Here is a 19,384-nt window from a genome sequence, read left to right as displayed (position 1 = left end):
TGTAAATCTGTTCAGTATTTCCTGAGAAATGAGCATTTAAATCAATATATATATCTGTAAGCGCGCAGCGTGCGTGCACTGAGCAAGTCCTGTGCGCGCACCCTGCCGTGCACGAGCGCACTTCTGATTGGTTGTTAGATGTCAGTAAACATTAGAATCGGTGGAAATCAGGAAGCGGCGGCTGCCATTTTGTCTCTCGCATAAAGAGGGGGTGATAAACAAAGGGGGAGAACGTGAAAAGGGGGCAGAGTGGGGAGATATTGACCCACTAGGCATTGTAAGGGGGTCACAGTAGGACCATGTAAGGCAAAAAAAAGATTTATATTTTGAAAAAAAATATCGCCGAGTGCGCGCACCCGAAAATGTTTTTAAAACAAAAAAAGAATAAAAAATCGCATTTAAGTGATTAGATATAAGGTGGCTCTAAAAAGAGCCCTTGTGTTTATTGTGTGTTTTTTGGTACCTACAAGTAAGTACCGATGCAGAGTCTAAAGTTCAAGAGGAAGACTCTGTTGCCTTCATCAGTGAAGTGTACACCATCTCCTCTATAAATGTCTTGCATGTTGTAACGCAAGTTGTTGTGGTATATAGAACCCATACCATAGTCTCTGAGGAAAGCAGAAATAGATTTGTTGACGTGCTTCCTTGCTTTGTCAATCTGTGGACAAAATTGGTTGGACCAGTTCCACTTTTGCCTTTGGCATATATTAGAATATACAAAGGCAGTTTGTGGAAAAAGCGACATCAATTGCACAAAGGTGTCCTTAATAAGCATTTCCAGACCTACCCCAGTTAAAGTGCCTAGGTCATTACCACCACAGTGCACAATAATAAGGTTAGGCTGTGGGAGATGTAGAAAGGTTTTCACCAAAGGCATTAATTGGTGCCACTTTAACCCTCTCTGACCAATCCATTTAATGTCTACATTTGGCAAAGCAAGGTCTCTCACCATACCTCTTTTTTCTGCAAATTTTTCACTCCAGAAGACATAGCTGTGACCTAGAATCCACACTGTGAACATCTTCCAAGGAGATCTGGATGCACTCAGGAGGTGTCTTTCAGTAGAAAGGCAATATGAAATGAAAGACAGTTGAAAAATGGGGGCACACATAGTTTTTTTTATAAAAAGAACTCATTGGCTGTTTCAAACCATTCTACACTAAAAACTAGGCTGTATGTTTAAATTTTAAAAAGCATGTTTTGTATTGGTTCACAAAAATGTGTTACCAAAGAACATTACTATGGATTGGCTGTTAGGTTTGAAAAGTCAAGCACTCTTGCTCTTTGGATATGAAACATTGTTTGCTGAACTTCTGACCTCTCTCCTCACAGCAGTGTTCCATGACCTGTTGCTATGGTAGCAGGCAGGAGACAAGTTGGGGGAAGGGTACATTTGGAAAGGGGTTGAAGTTTTCAACCAATAGAAATGTGTGATTTCATTTGAAAAAAAGTGGGAAGCACTGAGATTTGAAATTAACATGTATATGTGTGAAAAAAGAGATGGAAACATTGCCATTTACTGGTTCTGGAGAGAGGAGAGAGGTGTGGAGCTCTGATATTCTGACTCTGATAGTCTGCTGTTTGAGTGGCACATTTCTTTCTCAACTAACTATTTTAAAAGGTGAGTTATGAGTTTGAGAGGGGATGTATGTGGTGATTTTTGAGATAAATATTAGAATTGTGAATCTTCTTCAAAAGTTATGTTTTACATTTTGAGGTTTGCGAGATATTTAACTGTTTTGAACTTGTATGATATTATGGAGTATGTTTTCACAATAAGTTAATGTGTACTGGTAAGAATGAGGAATACTGTTTTGTGCCTACCATCAAACCATGAGTCTGTGTGCAATTTTTTCTTTTTTTTTTTTTTTCTTTTTTTGTTGTCCTCATTTTGCCCTTGGAAAGTCGCATAGAAACTCTAGGAGAGAAAAAAAAAGATACGATACACTGTCACAGATAAACTGGTAGTGCTCTCACATACTAGGATAGCACTCAGTGTTATTCAAAGACTCTCCAGAGTAAACACCGCGAAATGTAAATCCATATAGGGGCAATGTTGCTGCTGTTAAATAACCATATCTGGGTATATCCATATCTAGGAGGGAGAGCAGACCAAGCAGCGTTAATCATCGGACAATGTGGGGAAAAAAAAAAAAAAAAAAAACCCCAAGCACACACTTAGGACCAATTCAGGAGGTGCCAAAAGTCTCGTTTTTCGGGATTACCCGATCTTACTAGGTCTATTTTTGATGTACGCAATACTGATAAGCGCCAGTCCAGCAAGGTGGGAGGCAGTGGATCCTTCCATTTCCTACATATCTCTCTTCTTGCAAGTAGGATACAATAAAACAAAAGTTTTTTAACCGAACCTTGAACTTCCAGTGATGTTCCAAAAATTACGAACAGTGCATTAATTGAAATTTGATGTCCCACAGATGTTGTCAACAGTGTGCTAATAGCATCCCAAAAAGGTAACACCAATGGGCATTCATAAAACATATGTAGATCCGAGGCTGCTAACAATCCGCATTTAGGGCATGCCACAGTGGATTCATTAGAAAATTTAGATAACCGCTGTGGGGAGTAATAAGCCCTGTGTAAAGTAAAAAGGTGGTTCCTACATAACCATGATGGCTTCACTGTATCCCATAAGATTTTACAAGAGGAATACCAGATGTTCTCAAGGTCTTCCCCTGGGAAAGAGGAACTCCATAATGTCTCAGGTAAGGCAAACTCCCCGTCAACATCATCTAGTAACAAGTTATACCAAAACGAAATCTCTTTAGGTGCAGGAGGTCTATCCATCAACAGGGTCACTATACTACTCTCACCACCTATTTCGAACCTACCTCTGACGGAGCTCTGCATACGGGCCCAACTTTCTATCTGTAGATATTTAAATTTAGAGAGACCTAACCCCACTCTAGCTAGTATGTGGTCCCAAGATAGCAAAACTCCATCAAAAAAAAGGTCTCCCCAAATTTCCAGACCCGCCTCTCTCAGAGGTACTGCCAAGCTGTCAAGAAGCCACACCGGGGAACCGGGAGAGTTCCATAATGGTGACCTACCTGAGAAATAACCCACCTTTATTGCACCTCTTATTTTGACCCATGTTCTTATGAAACCCAACAGAATCTTCAACTTAATCTTTTTAAAAAACTTAGGATCCCCAAATTTAAACAAAAAACCATTCTGGTCTACTCCCCCTCCTCTCAATAATGCAGCAAACATGCTTCCTATACCCACATTTATTGGCATCTTAAGCAGCATCCTGGCATGGGAAAGTTGGAAAGCCCAAGCATATAGCTGTAAATCAGGAGCTGCTAATCCCCCCTTTTCTCTGCGGCGCCTAATCTTTTTCCATGCTATCCGAGGTGTATGCTCGTTCCAGATAAACAAACTAATATAACCTTGCAGTTTTTGTAAAATAGAAGGTTCAAAATACAACGGAATACTGTTGAACAGAAAAGAAATTTTAGGTAAAATAAACATCTTTACCAAATTAGCTCTACCCAAGATGGAAAGGGAGAGCGAAGACCACGACCTCATAAGCTTTCTACAATCTCTTGTCACTATGTCTAGATTCAGCGGTACAATTTTGTCTATATCTCTAACGATGGTAAGTCAGAGATAACGCATGGAACAGTTGGGCTGGACCCCTACCACTGGCTCAGCCTGATTCCATATCATCATCTCTGTTTTGGATGCATTAATCTGGTATCCTGACATCTCACCAAAATCATTGGCCTGTGCAATGATCGCGGGTAATGCTGTACTCAAGTCGGAAGAAAAAATGAGAATGTAATCCGCATACAGGGCTACCTTCCTCTCCCATCCCCTATAGATAAAGGGCTTGATATTAACATCATCCCTCAATCGTTGGGCAAAGGGCTCGATGTATAAATCAAATAGGAGAGGGGAGAGTGGGCAGCCCTGCCTGGTACCCCGAGTGATATTAAAGGGATCTGACAATTCACCATTGACTAATAAGGAAGCTGTTGGATTCCGATACAGCAAACCGACCGCTCCACGGAAACCCTCGCCAATATTGAATTTCGCCAAGACCCCCCGACAGGAATGTCCAATTCACCCTGTCGAAGGCCTTGGTGGCATCCAACGTGATAACAGCTAAGGGCAAGGAGTCCATAGTCGCCATGTCGATAGCACCCATCAGATCATAGGTCAACTCAAAGAGCTGGCGACCCTTCACAAAGCCCCGCTGATCCTGATGTAGAATACAGGGTGCCACCTCTCCCAGCCTTTTAGCTAGGACAGATGAAAAAAGCTTATAATCTGAATTTAGAATAGAAATTGGTCTATATGACCCACAGCTGTCAGCCTGTTTACCAGGCTTTAGTATCAAAGTAATAGAGGCTTCGTTCCAAGATACAGGAGGATACACCCCCTCCAAAAAGATCTGATTAAACAACTGAGTTAAGAAGGGAACCATTGTTGGTAATAAAACCTGATAAACCTCCGAAGGGAGGCCATCCGGACCTGATGCCTTGCCCTTCTTACTACCTAAGATAGCTCCAGTTACCTCTTCTTTTGTGATAGGTCTATCCAAGGCAACTTTCTGAACAGGAGAAAGAGAGGGAAGAGATACTCCACTCAGCCAGTCCTCAACTTGAGGTGCATCGATGCTCTTGTCCTCGTGATATATGTTCTTAAAATAATCTCGGAAGGCATTTCTGATATCATTATCCGCTGAATGGACCGTACCTTCTGCCGAAATTTGATCGATATTATTTCTAATACGATCCGTTTTTGCTTTCCAAGCCAAAAGCTTTCCTGCACTTTCCCCATATTCAAAGTGGGCCATCTTACTGGCCTCCCATCTCTGAAGAACTCGTAAATTCAATATGGAACCCAGTTCCCCCTTTAATGTAAGTATTTTATTTTGCCAGTCTTCTAATATTTCTGGAGGAGCGACAGGATGCAACAAGATATTATCCTGAACCATAGCTATATCTGCTTCCAACGAGGTGACCGTGTCTCCATAAGTTTTCCTTTTATATGAGACCATGTTGGTGATTAGGCCCCGCAAAAAAGCCTTAAATGTGTCCCATACAGAGCTGGACGAAGCAGAGCCAGTGTTGTTTTAAAAAAAATACTGCGTTTCAGTTCTTAAAAAAGAAATATCATCTGGAACATTAAGGAACGAGCGGTCAAATGACCATGTTCTGGCAGTGGCAGTGGTTTCCGACAGCCCAACCAGCTCAAGGCATAGAGCAGCATGGTCAGAGAGATGAAAGGGGAGATAATAGACCTTTTGCACCAGTTTAACTAGTTCCTGACTGACCAATGCTAAATCTATCCTCGACTGGTGTTGATATTTGTAGTTCCGAAATGAGACGCCCTGTCTTAGACCAGACTTAAGCCTCCATACGTCCACATATCCGAACTCTTTCATTTTATCAAGTAAAAGAGACCTAGTTTTAGATGAAGATATAGGTCTATTAGATGAAGATTTGTCAAGGAGAGGGTCTAAGACCACATTAAAATCTCCAGCCAGGATGATCGGTAATGGATAAAGAAGAAGATGAGAGAAGACAGTACTTAGAACTGATGGGTCATCCTGGTTAGGCCCATAATAGCCTACTATGGTAACTCGGGCCCCAGCTATAATTACCGAAACAATAATCCACCTCCCACTTGAATCAACAAGTTTATCAACTAACCTGGCTTTTAATGATTTTTTAAAAATAATCGCGACCCCTCTAGTATTAGAGTTTTGTGTAGTAGATACGCAAAAATCGACCCATCTATTTTTTTTAACTAAAGAAAGCATCTCTTTTTCCGTAAGATGCGTCTCTTGTAATATCAATACTTGAGCATCAAAATCTCGGAGATACTGCATAATCTTCCATTTTCTTGGGCTAGAGCGCAGGCGGTTGATGTTCCATGAAAGAACTCTAAGCTTATCCATAGAGACAAATTCCACCCCCCAACCAAGTATTCACCCCATAGCCACAAAAAGAAAAACCTATGCTAGCGATACTAATAATACTAACTTTCTCCTGCAGAATCATGATTCTCCATACCCAAAGAAGGTAACAACGGGCAAAAAAAGAGGACTTTTTAGAAATGTTTACTTGCACCACACCCTCGTGCCCACCCAGACCTCCCCCCTCCCCATGGGAAACCCTTACTTTATCTATCTGGATATTCCAGTAGATAGCACTCCTACTGAGCTCCTGTCCTATTTTAATCTGTCTTTACTGTCTTTACTATCTTTACTATCTTTACTGTTACAATTACAATTACACCCACAAGATGTGAGAGAGGAGAGAAAAAAGAAAAAAAAAAAAAGAAAAAGTAAAAAATAGTAAATAAAAAAGTAGGAAAAGCAGTTGTATTATAGATCCTTCCGTGTCCACAAAACCCTTTTTTTTTTTTTTTTTCCCTTTCTTGTTTTTTTTGTTGTTGTTTCCTTTTCCCTTGTTTTTTTTTTCTTTTTTTCCCCCCTTTTCCCTTCCCCCCTCCCCTTCCAGAGAAGAATTGTTGACAGAGATTTAATTTGCGTTGTTGTTGAAAAGTAAGACTTGCAGTTGAAAGGAAAGGACAGCTTGTTTTTAATTGTGATGGTTAGGATTTAGCAGAAATCACTTTGAAAGAAAAGAGGAAAATAGCAGCACATTTGAAATTAGCATTAGTTCTGTAAGAATTGCAGACCCAGGAAAGGGGCAGCCTGTGTTTTGTGCCTACCAACACAGCATGAGTCTGTGTGCATATAGGAATTGTTGTCTGAGATTTAATTTGTGAAGTTGTTGTTCTGTAAAACATGCACTTGCAGGAAAGGGACAGCTTGTTTTCTTCAAATGTGGTGTCAACAGAAATCACTTAATCTGAAATGAGAGGCAAAAGCTAAAACATTTGAAACCAATAGGGTAGATTTTCCATTCAAAATAGCAAAGGCACAGGTAGTTGCCATATGTTCAAAACTGAAAATAACCCTTAGCACACATGCACTGTTACATACATCCCAGCAGTCTTCATGCAGTTTTGGAAGTCTCTTTGCTCATCCGTCTTGTACCAGACAATACACAGTCTCAAGAAACACACTCTTGGCACACACGCAGCAGCTTCTCTCACACTCCCATATGTAGTACTCAGGTCTGTGTGGCGTTTCAGATAGCACTGTGTAACGCAAACACATTCAACGTCATCAAGGCACATTTCGTTTGCTCTAGTGTAGTCACTCACCCAGATTGCACATGCTCATGGTATGATGTAGCTGTTAGGACATGTGGTCTTTTCTGCCTCTGTGATCTAGAAGGAAAATGTGTCAGGCTGTAACAGTAATTATCACTTGTTCTACCACAGTAGTAAATGTGCTTTGAAATTGCAAATCAAATTCTGTTTTCTGCTTAGACGCACACTATGAGGCTGTGTGCGCACAGGAATTGTGGCCAGAGATGTAATTTGTGTTGCAGTTGTTCTGTAAAACATGCACTTGCAGGAAAGGGACAGCTTGTTTTCTTCAAATGTGGTGGTTAGCACTCAGCAGAAATCACTTAATCTGAAATGAGAGGCAAAAGCTAAAACATTTGAAACCAATAGGGTAGATTTCCCTTTCAAAATAGCAAAGGCACAGGTAGTTGCCATATGTTCAAAACTGAAAATAACCCTTAGCACACATGCACTGTTACATACATCCCAGCAGTCTTCATGCAGTTTTGGAAGTCTCTTTGCTCATCTGTCTTGCACCAGACAATACACAGTCTCCAGAAACACACTCTTGGCACACACGCAGCAGCTTCTCCAACACTCCCATGTGTAGTACTCAGGTCTGTGTGGTGTTTCAGATAGCACTGTGTAACGCAAACACATTCAACGTCACCAAGGCTCATTTTCTTTGATCTAGTCTAATCACTCACCCTGTAACACATGGTCATGGTCTCAAGGAGCTGTTAGGACATGTGCTGTTTTCTGCCTCTGTAAATGATAAGGAAAATGTGTCAGGCTGTAACAGTAATTTGGTACTATTCAGGAACACTGTTTTGTTCCAAAAAACATAGCATGAGTCTGTGTGTATACAGGAATTGTGGGCAGAGATTTAATTTGTGAAGTTGTTGTTCTGAAAGAAATGCAGTCCCAGGAAAGGGGCAGCCTGTGTTATATGCCTAAAATGATGATATGAGTCTGTGTGCACACAGGAATTGTGGGCAGAGATTTAATTTATGAAGTTGTTGTTCAGTAAGAATTGCAGTCCCAGGAAAGGGGCAGCCTGTGTTATGTGCCTAAAATGATGGCATGAGTCTGTGTGCGCACAGGAATTGTGGGCAGAGATTTAATTTGTGAAGTTGTTGTTCAGTAAGAATTGCAGTCCCAGGAAAGGGGCAGCCTGTGTTATGTGCCTAAAATGATGGCATGAGTCTGTGTGCGCACAGGAATTGTGGGCAGAGATTTAATTTGTGAAGTTGTTGTTCAGTAAGAATTGCAGTCCCAGGAAAGGGGCAGCCTGTTGTCTTTACACAAATTATCCCTTAGCACACATGCACTGTTACATACATCCCTGCAGTCTTCATGCAGTTCTGGAAGTCTCCTTGCTCATCTCTCTTGCAGCTGACAATACATAGTCTCCAGAAACACACTCTGGGCACACACGCAGCAGCTTCTCCAACACTCTCATGTGTAGTACTCAGCTCTGTGTGATGTTTCAGATAGCATTGTGTAATGCAAACACATTCAACGTCACCAAGGCCTCATTTTCTTTGATCTAGTCTAATCACTCACCCTGTAACACATGGTCATGGTCTCAAGGAGCTGTTAGGACATGTGCTGTTTTCTGCCTCTGTAAATGATAAGGGAAATGTGTCAGGCTGTAACAGTAATTTGGTACTATTCAGGACCACTGTTTTGTTCCAAAAAACATAGCATGAGTCTGTGTGTATACAGGAATTGTGGGCAGAGATTTAATTTGTGAAGTTGTTGTTCTGAAAGAAATGCAGTCCCAGGAAAGGGGCAGCCTGTGTAATGTGCCTAAAATGACAATATGAGTCTGTGTGCACACAGGAATTGTGGGCAGAGATTTAATTTATGAAGTTGTTGTTCAGTAAGAATTGCAGTCCCAGGAAAGGGGCAGCCTGTGTTATGTTCCTAAAATGATGGCATGAGTCTGTGTGCGCACAGGAATTGTGGGCAGAGATTTAATTTGTGAAGTTGTTGTTCAGTAAGAATTGCAGTCCCAGGAAAGGGGCAGCCTGTGTTATGTTCCTAAAATGATGGCATGAGTCTGTGTGCGCACAGGAATTGTGGGCAGAGATTAAATTTGTGAAGTTGTTGTTCAGTAAGAATTGCAGTCGCAGGAAAGGGGCAGCCTGTTGTCTTTACACAAATTATCCCTTAGCACACATGCACTGTTACATACATCCCTGCAGTCTTCATGCAGTTCTGGAAGTCTCCTTGCTCATCTCTCTTGCAGCTGACAATACATAGTCTGCAGAAACACACTCTTGGCACACATGCAGCAGCTTCTCCAACACTCCCAAGCGTAGTACTTAGCTCTGTGTGATGTTTCAGAAAGCAGTGTATAACGCAAACACATAAAAACATCATCAAGGCCTCATTTTCTTTGCTCTACTCTAAACACTCACCCAGGTTGCAGATGCTTATGGTATGAAGTAGCTGTTAGGAAATGTGCTCTTTTCTGTCTCTGTAAACTATAAGGAAAATGTGTCAGACTGTAACAGCAATTATCACTTGATCTACCACAGTAGTAAATGTGCTTTGAATTTGCAAATCAAATTCTGTTTTCTGCTTAGAAGCACACCATGAGGCTGTGTGCGCACAGGAATTGTGGCCACAGATATAATTTGTGTTGCAGTTGTTCTGTAAAACATGCACTTGCAGGAAAGGGGCAGCTTGTTTTTTTTCAACTGTGGTGGTTAGCACTGTGAACAAATTAGTAAATCACAAATGATAGGCAAATGGTAAAACATTTGAAATTAATGAAAAGCTTAAAAAATATTTTAATGAATTATAATTACAAAAAATATTTTTTTTTAAGTTTCTTGCAGGTATTGCTGAGCAACAGTGAAAAAATAAAAAAATGCCTTTAAGGACAAGAAAGAGGAAAGAAAAGCAACAACAAGTATATCTGGACAAAACTGGGAAAAAAAAAATAGGAGGAGAAGCTGGTGATGGCAAAAAGAAAAAGTCTACTGGTAAGCAGAGTAGAGATTTCTTAAAAAAGATCTTCAAAAAACAAAAAAATGGCAAAAATAAATGTAAAACAAACAGTGTTTTATGTACAAAGCAACAACAGAGTCAACAGCAAAAAACAAAAGCTAATGTACAATCAGAAGTATGTAAAACTGATTTAACACGAAAATTAGATTTTAAAAACATTCGTCGAAAAATGTTTCAGAGAAGAGTGATGTTAAATTTGCTAAAGGATGTGAAAAAATATAAGAAAAAATCAAAATGTATTAAGAAAAAAAAAATTATAGAAAATATTGTAAGTAAGGCTTTGGAAATAAAAAGAAAACTTTTTATTCTAATTTTGAATAGGATGCGTAGATTAGATAAATTAGTCAATGCAATGAAGTCACAAAGCAAAAGGAAAAGAGAAGTGAAAAAAAGTCACTTTTGTAAAGTGTTCTTGGGAGAATGGAAACACAGTTCAAGTACTGAACCATTTTTTAATGAAGAGAGTTATCTTCAAAGTAATAGTTTGTTGCATGCAGTTGACACCAATGGTAGAGCATATGAAGTTAAGGATGGTTGTGTGATGGAAAAAGAGAAAATGGTCCCAAGAAATGAGGAAGAAGTAATGGCTGCTGAGGCTATGGGGAGACGTCCAAAAGCCCCAGTGTACACTTGGAACTGTAGTAGTATTTGTACTGTGCGTCAGGAATCTATTGATAAATTACGTGACTTTCTAAGAGAATATAGTAAAAAGAGTGTAAAACAGAAGATGAAGGTGCTTCAAACACTAGATCCATGCAGAGTGAGAGAGAATACTGGTTTGCAGGGACATTCTCTGGCTTGTCTATCTAGAAAAGTGTGTAAAAGTGTTTTTCATCATTTTAGGATGCTGGCTGTTCATCATACTGAAGTGAGAAAGTTTGTGAGAACATTGTATTTTGCTAAAAGTCCAGCAGTAAAGTTAAATGAGTTGAATAATGCTCTGTTCCGTGGATCTGTATCAGATGTAGTGAAGGTTACTGATGACATTCAGTTTTGTTACTTTGGTCCAGAACATGAAAGTGCAGAAAAGGACACAGTTAATGAGGAAAATGAGGAACAGAATGTAGAACTCATTATTACTAAAAATTTTGAGGATGAAATGACAAAATGTACTATCATCTCTAATGAAAGACCAAATATTACTTGTATTTGTTGCCGCAGAAGCCATAATAAAATTCAAACAAGGAATGTTGATCTGTATAAAAAAAGTGAAAATGAAGATAATTATAAGTGGAAAGATTTTGCAACATATATATTTCTTGAAAATTGTTTTGAATTGGGTGAAGATCAGCGTATTTGTAAATACTGTTATAACAAATTAGAAGAAAATAGAATGCCGACCAGAGCTGTACATAATAATTTAGAATTGGATGCTATTCCTGCCGAACTTTCTGATTTAAATACATATGAGTCTATACTCATTCAATGTGTTCATCCGTTCCAGACCATAGTACGTATGGAGCCCAAAACTGGTAAATTACCTCCTTCAGATTTACTGAGAGGTTTAAAAGGAAGAATGGTGTATTTGCCCTTGGATTTGAAAAAAAATATGGAAACTATTGATGCAGATACTTTGGAAACTGAACCATTAGTTATTCTGGTTAATGGTGTACCTACAAAGAATAAGAAGATTTGGCAGGAGCTGGTAGATGTACGGAAAGTACAAAGAGCAAATTTATATTTGAAAAGGAATAATAAATGGTATGAATCAATTTATATAGATGAAGAAGAAGAAGATTTACAAGAAGACACAGAAACACCAACTGGTCAAATTGAAAAAGTGGACAAGTCAAAGGAAGAAGAAATTTATGAACATTTTAGCATACATCCTCTTCATTCAAAAGAAGTTATGGGAGACACTATTGATCTGTTTCAGATGAAGAAAGCAAAAGGAACTCCCGTGAGTGTATGGGAGAAGAGCTTGGAAGCTCGGTGTTTTCCTCAGCTGTTTCCAACAGGAAAAGGTGGACGATACGATGAACGCCCAGAACAGATTCCAGCTTCTGAGTATCGGACTACAAGACTATATGCTGAAGATTCAAGATTTCGTCAAAGTATTCCTTATTTGTTTCATCTTTTATTTGAAAGCGACTTGTCTGCATTATCTTATGCAGTAAATCACATTTTAAAAAGTGGAGTACATCTACATAATGTGTCTGCTAAGGATTTTATGGAGAAAGTGCAGCACCGAGATGATCATTTGGAAACACAACTGATCAATCTGATGGCTTGTCAGCGTGGGACAAATAAATATTGGTACCGACGCCATGGTGAATTAAAATGCATGTTACGGAATTTAGGAACTCCTACATGGTTTCTAACCCTAAGCTGTGCCGAGTATGCTTGGGATGATTTACTGGATTTTCTACGAGAGGCAAATTCAAACATTAAAAACATTGAATACAAGACAGCAGGAGAACTGTGCTCATTGGATCCGGTTAATGTTTGCAGATATTTCAATCATAGATTTGAGGCTATGATGTCCTTCATCTGCAATAAAAAAATCCACCTCTTGGAGAAGTAGTGGATTTCTTTTGGAGAAAAGAGTACCAGGCAAGAGGTGCTCCTCATATTCATATGCTGTTGTGGATCAAGGATGCCCCAAAATTTGGAACAGATGCTGATGAAGCAGTGTTATCTTTCATTGAAGAATATGCAACATGTGCTATACCTAATAGCACAGAAGAGAAAAAGTTAAAAGAACAAGTTTTACGTTTCCAAAGTCATCGGTGTGGAAAATACTGTCGTCGGAAGTACAAGACCAAAGATAAATTCTACACAAAGTGTCGATTTGGATTTCCTAGACCTGTTCTTTCAAAAGGAAGAGTCAATAGTTTTATGTCAGCTGTGCGACATACTATAACTAAAAAATCTCCCAAAAATACATACAACCTAAAAAGAAAAGAAGAGTCAAAATTTATAAATGACTTCAACCCAGTCATTTTATCCATGTGGAATGCTAACATGGATATTCAGTATGAGCAGACAATTCTATTGCTGTTGCTCGGTATGTCACATCTTACATCACTAAATCTGAGAAAACAGAATTGAAGGAAATGTGGGAAGAGATTTCTCACGAGAAGACTGTCAGTAAGAAGCTGTACAGTTTCAGTTTAAAGATGTTATCGCATCGAGAAATTGGATCCTACGAATGCTCAGATAGGTTATCATCTGCAAGTCTTTACTCGAAATCCAGAAGAATAATTTGGGTCAGCTTAGGCCTTGCAGGAATGAGAAATCGGGTACGGAAATCTGTTGGAGAAATTGAATATTTGGCCGAGAATGACCCAGAAAGTACAGATATTTTGAAAACAAACATGTTGGACACATATTACCCAAAAAGAAGTCATCATCTTGAGAACATGTGTCTCTATGAAGTGCTGCAGAACTAAATTTTTTCACGGAAAGCCACAGAAGACATCAACAATGGAAAATATAAAGTCATTGGTGAGGAAGGATGTTTGGTGAAGCAAACAAAAGGAAGTTTGATAAATCACAGGAAGCTGAGTTGCGACACTACTGACAAAAAGGAATTTTACTACTTGGCTCTTTTACAGCTGTTTAAACCATGGCGTTCAGAGGACGAACTACTGGGAGAATTTCAAAGCTATGAAGATTCTTTTAATGCTAGCAAAGATAGCATAGAATGCAGTACTTTCACAACTTATGTCCAAATGTTAAATGAAGAAATTGAACAGGAAGCAAAAATTGCAGCTGAAGTAGCTAGAGACAGCCAAAGTTCAGGAACACTTAGTCAAGATCCCCTAGGACAAGCAATCATAGAAAATGAAGCTGCAGTAGCCATGACTGAAGTAGAAACGGCTATGAATCAAGCACAGGAAGATTCAATCGACTTACTAAATCTGGAACAACAACTGAATGAAGAACAAAAACAAATTTATGAAGAAGTCACAAAACAAATTGATCATGGATTACTACATGAAAAGAAAGAGTGCTCATGCACATCATTTGAACCAATCAGGATGTATGTGAGTGGACAAGCTGGAACTGGTAAAAGTTTCTTAATAAAAGTCATCAGAAGCTACCTACAGCAAAAAACTGCTTCAAATTTGTCTTGTGTGGTAACTGCTCCAACTGGGTTAGCAGCCTATAACATAAAAGGAATTACCTTACATCGCTTGCTAATGTTACCAGTGGAGCATGAGAACAAAATAGAATACCACAAGCTAACTGGAGAAGCATGCTTCGAAGTTTCAAGAGTGTTGAAGAAGATGCAAGTTCTCATTATTGATGAGGTGAGCATGGTTTCAAACTTAATGCTTGCCTTTGTGCATTTAAGAATGCAACAAATTCTTAAGAGAGACTATGACGTGTTATTTGGAGGTAAACACGTCATAGTTTTTGGAGATCTTTTACAGCTCACTCCAGTTAAAGGACAACCAGTGTTTAATACTGTGACACATGAAGACACGAAGAAGTCATTAGGAAGCATTGGTAATGCGAATATTTGGTCGTTCTTTGAGTACAAAGAACTCACTACCAATATGAGACAAGCAAACGATGAAGATTATGCAAGTATTCTGAAAGATATCAGAATTGGACTACTCACAGAAGTTGGCAAAAAGCATTACAGAGTCGGTTGCTACATAATTTATTTCCAAATGAAGAAATAGTTGCAGAGAAAATATACCAGAACATTGCAGAAAACAATACTGTAATCTGCTTAATGCCAACACTACGTGAGTGCTCAATATTCAATGAGGAACTTTTGAAATTGGAAAAGGAAGAGATTAAGAAAATGGAAGCAGAGGACAAAATTCAGCATGAAAGAATTACTTTTACATTAACAGGCAAACTGAAAAATAAATTGGAGTCACTAGAGAAGAACATTTCCAAAACAGCTGGATTAGAAAAAAATCTATATGTTTGCATGAATTGTCGAGTGATTTTAAGGAGAAATTTGGATGTAGAAAAAGGTTTAGTGAATGGAGCTATGGGATCAGTTGTGGGTTGTATTAATTATCAGAAAAAAGAAGGAATTGAATGTTTAAAAATAAAATTTGATCAGATAGAAGAAGTTAAAGACATTTGTCGTTGTTCAGTTCGTTTCATTCTTGTGAAAGACTTATATGTACGTAGGAAGCAGTTTCCATTTTCTCTAGCATATGCTGTAACTATTCACAAGTCTCAAGGATTGACTGTAGATAGTGCTTTTGTAAACATTGGTTCTACTGTGTTCAAAGAAGGTATGGCATATGTTGCTTTGTCACGAGTGAAAACATTATCTGGTTTATTTATGATAGACTTTGATGACTCAAAAGTTAGTGCTGATACAAACTGTGTAAAGGAGTATAATAGATTAAGAAGAACCTATGCTCCTCATTTAGGTCAGTATCCCGTGATTGAAAAACATGTTGTTTCTCGGAAAAGGAGATTTGAAAATATCTGTAATGTAGATGAACAGAACAAAAAAAAAAAAGGACAGTGATGTGATAGCAAGGAAAAAGAAAAAGGACAGTGTTGAAGAGGTTGTTGGTTGCCATTTTGAAAATAGCTCTGGTCTGGTGTCAACTGCTATGCAAATGTAGTGCTGAATGTTGTATTTTATCTTGAAAAGTTGCTAGAACAGATAATAGTAAATCATGGAAAAAGATTGTGTTCTCTGCTGAGTCTCCTTTATGAGAAGCTGAGTAATGATAAAACTGAAATAGAAAGTGCTACTGATGTTAGAAATCTTTTAGATGTATGTTGTGGTTCTACACAGTTTAAAGAAAATGTCCAGCAAGATGCACAGGAATTCTTAATATATATTTTGAGTGTACTTGAAGATGAAGGAGTAGAAGTAGAAAACTTATTTGGTGTCTCTTACAAATGGGAACATTGCTGTGAAAACTGTATGAACACATGTAGTAGTAATGTTGATTCAGAAAGGTTCATATTTTTACCATTACCACAAAGTAAATCAGTGACTTTTAGTAAATTAGTTAAAGATGCCAATCACAACATGGAATGTTCTGAATGTAAATCTGACATGTTTTCCACGTTATTTTTACAGAAATATGGTCAGTATGTAATTTTAATGATGCAACGTTGTAGAGCTGATGGTTCAAAATTGGATACTTTAATAAAGAAGTTTACAGGACAACAATTATCAATTTCTGGAAAAACTTTTGTTACAGTTGCAATAATTTTTCATGAAGGACATACTGTAACTTCTGGACATTACACAGTTTATCTTAAATGTGAAAAAGGCTGGACACTGTGTAATGATTCCCAATTGATTTTCAAGCAACGTTTGCCTTATGATTTACCCAATTCTTATTTAATTTTTCTGAAACCTAAATTTTGAAAACTAAAAACTGCATCTGAAGAAAGCATTTTTTGTAATTTTAAAGGATTATAATTGAAGATATCACTTAAAAAGGATTTTGAAATTACTATTTGGCCTAAAGGAAAAGTAATAAAAACAATTGTGGACTCCTTTGACAGAAATTATTTTGGCATGTGTGCTTTTGCGACAAGGTTTAAAGACGGTTTATCTAGAAAAATTGTATTCATCTAGAAAAGTACTTGTAATATATATGTAATATTTCTAACAAGGTATATTTTAGTGAGGATAGTTTTTGGGCTTTTTTTAAACAATCTTACAGATTGTTTTTTTTTTGCCCGCTGTTAAATGATGAATACAATTGTTTTCACTATTTTAAGTGAAAATTAAAAAATTCTGAAAACAGCAAAAAAAGGGCAAAAAATTGCTTTGTAAAATATGTAAAAACATGTAATGATTTTGGTAATGTATGATTGAATATTAATACTTTTTTTCTTTTTTTGCAGAACTAGAAAGAAAAAATAGAAAAAAAATTCTGTTCCCTTGCAAAATATTTTTTAAAAAAACTTTTCAAAATAATTTTTTTTTTTTAAAAAAAATAAGTGAAAAATATTTGTATTTCACAATCCTCCCTTTTCATGCTTCCATTTCTTCACCTCTTTTTGTACATTAAATTTAAAAGAAACATTTTTTTTTTTTTAAAAACATCCTTGGGTGTGCGCAGGGTGCGCGCACCCAAAAAAAAACCAAAATAAATAAATCCCCCCCAAAAATTTTTGGGGTTTAGTTTTTAAGTGGCTCTTAAAAGAGCCCTTGAGTTAATGGAGGGAAACAGGAAGAGAAAAACGAAAAAAAAGAAAAAACATCTATGGCCTACTGCACTGATGCGCATCAAATTTTCTCTGAATGAGATCAAGACTGGTCTCACACACAGAAATAAGTTGACCGCAATCAGTGCAGCGTGTGGACAACCTCGCAAAACAAGGTGGTCCAAAACGAGGTGTGGAAGAAGGCAAAGGCACCACTGCAGAAGAAGTGCTCGCCTGAGCTGCCGAAGATGTGCTCGGCTGAGCTGCTGCAGATGTCGTTGGTTGAGCAGGTGGAGGGTTTGCTCTAGAAGCTCGACGAAAAGTCACTGGATGCATTTTGTCAACATGCCTCAACATAGTGTGAATGCTAAAAGAATACTTCTTGTTAGGATTCCCACGTGACAAGACTTTTTGACAAAGTACACAAGTAACTTTAGGTGCATTTACCTTTTTTTGTCCCTCTGGAAAAGTGAAAAACTGCCATATAAAGCTGTCTTTCTGCTTCCTGCTCCTCTGCCTCTCAAGAGTGTCCTGGTCACTGTCTGAAGATGGTTGCTGTTCAGCCATTGTCTCTCAACAACAGAATAGCTCCTTCTCCAAAGGAATCAGAACTAATAATGAGGGGAGTAGGTGTGGTTTGGGAAGAATCTGGAACTGAAAGTACTTCAAACCAATCAAAAGTGATGATTCTTGATCACATGACCTGCCATGAGGGGATTGGGTGTGGTGTTGAAACAATCAGAAACTGAAAGTAATGATAACCAATAAGAAGTGTTGTTTTATTAAACATATGACCCGAGGTGCGCGCACTGCGCAAGCTCCGAGCGCGCACCTTGTGATTACGCATGCGCGAACGCGTAGGAGCGCATGTGCATACCTCATATGCGCGTACGTAACACGCATACGTTGAACACGCGTATACGCGAACGTTATTGCGCGTAATTTAAGCGTATGCGGAAGTGAACCGCGTGGAGCGCGTAGGACGCACGCACGCATGCGTACGTACGTACGCATACGTACTGGGTGCGCGCTCCCAGCGCGCACTATGACGTATATATGCGTACGTAAATAACGTACGACTGTATTCATAAAAAACTTACGAAATTGTACTAGGAGCGCGCACCCCAAGAATTTATATAAAAAAAAAAAGTGGAGAAAAATGAATTGCAAAAATTAAATAAACTGTTCAACTTTATCCTAATTGAAATTTTAAAAAAAGAGCAAAAACAAATAAAAGGATACAGATAATATATAAATGAATACATAGGAATTTTATTTTTATTATAAAAAAAAATTATTTAATTAAATAATTCAAAAATTAGCATTTTAAAAACCGTACAAATTCACTGAAAAAACCAAAGGTTTCACACACGTTATAGTTAGGAATTAGCATTTAAAAAACCTTGCAAATTTACTGAAAAAACCATAGGTTTCACACATGTTATAGTTAGCTGGACATTTCTCTCATACAAAACCAATGAAATTCCCCCGTTATAGTTAGTTCAGCTTACTATAACTCGCGCGCCCGCAATGCACTGCTGATGACGTCACATATTACATCACTCATGACATGGTCAGTGACATCACTCATGACATCACTGATGACATCTCAAATGACATCACTGATGACATCACTGATGACATCATCATTGTGGTAGAGTGGCAGACCTCCTCTCCCCTTAATATAACCTTTGATACACACATTCAAAAATAGAGACAAAAATTTTCAAAACAATCGACATACCAATACCAGTTACAACAACCTCTTCAGTAATTCTAAGATCCACATACACATCCACTCATTCACCAAGTCATATACAGTCACTCATACATGTACTCACTCATCATATGTACTTATACACCTATATATCCTGTTACACAATTCCACTCATCCATAGAGTTACTCACACACATAGACACTCATGCTAATACAGAATCAAACATACATTTACTTGCATATACAGTTATACACACACCACCACACTTACTTCTATGGAAACTTACACATACTTAGTCTTTTAAACAATCACTTATAGAAACACATACTTATTCATACAGCAACTCTTTCAATCTCTCACTCTCACATATACTC

Source organism: Triturus cristatus, chromosome 1_1 (assembly GCF_964204655.1).
Source record: "Triturus cristatus chromosome 1_1, aTriCri1.1, whole genome shotgun sequence".
NCBI classification, from domain to species: Eukaryota; Metazoa; Chordata; class Amphibia; order Caudata; family Salamandridae; genus Triturus; species Triturus cristatus.
Note: the sequence above shows the minus strand (reverse complement) of the source record.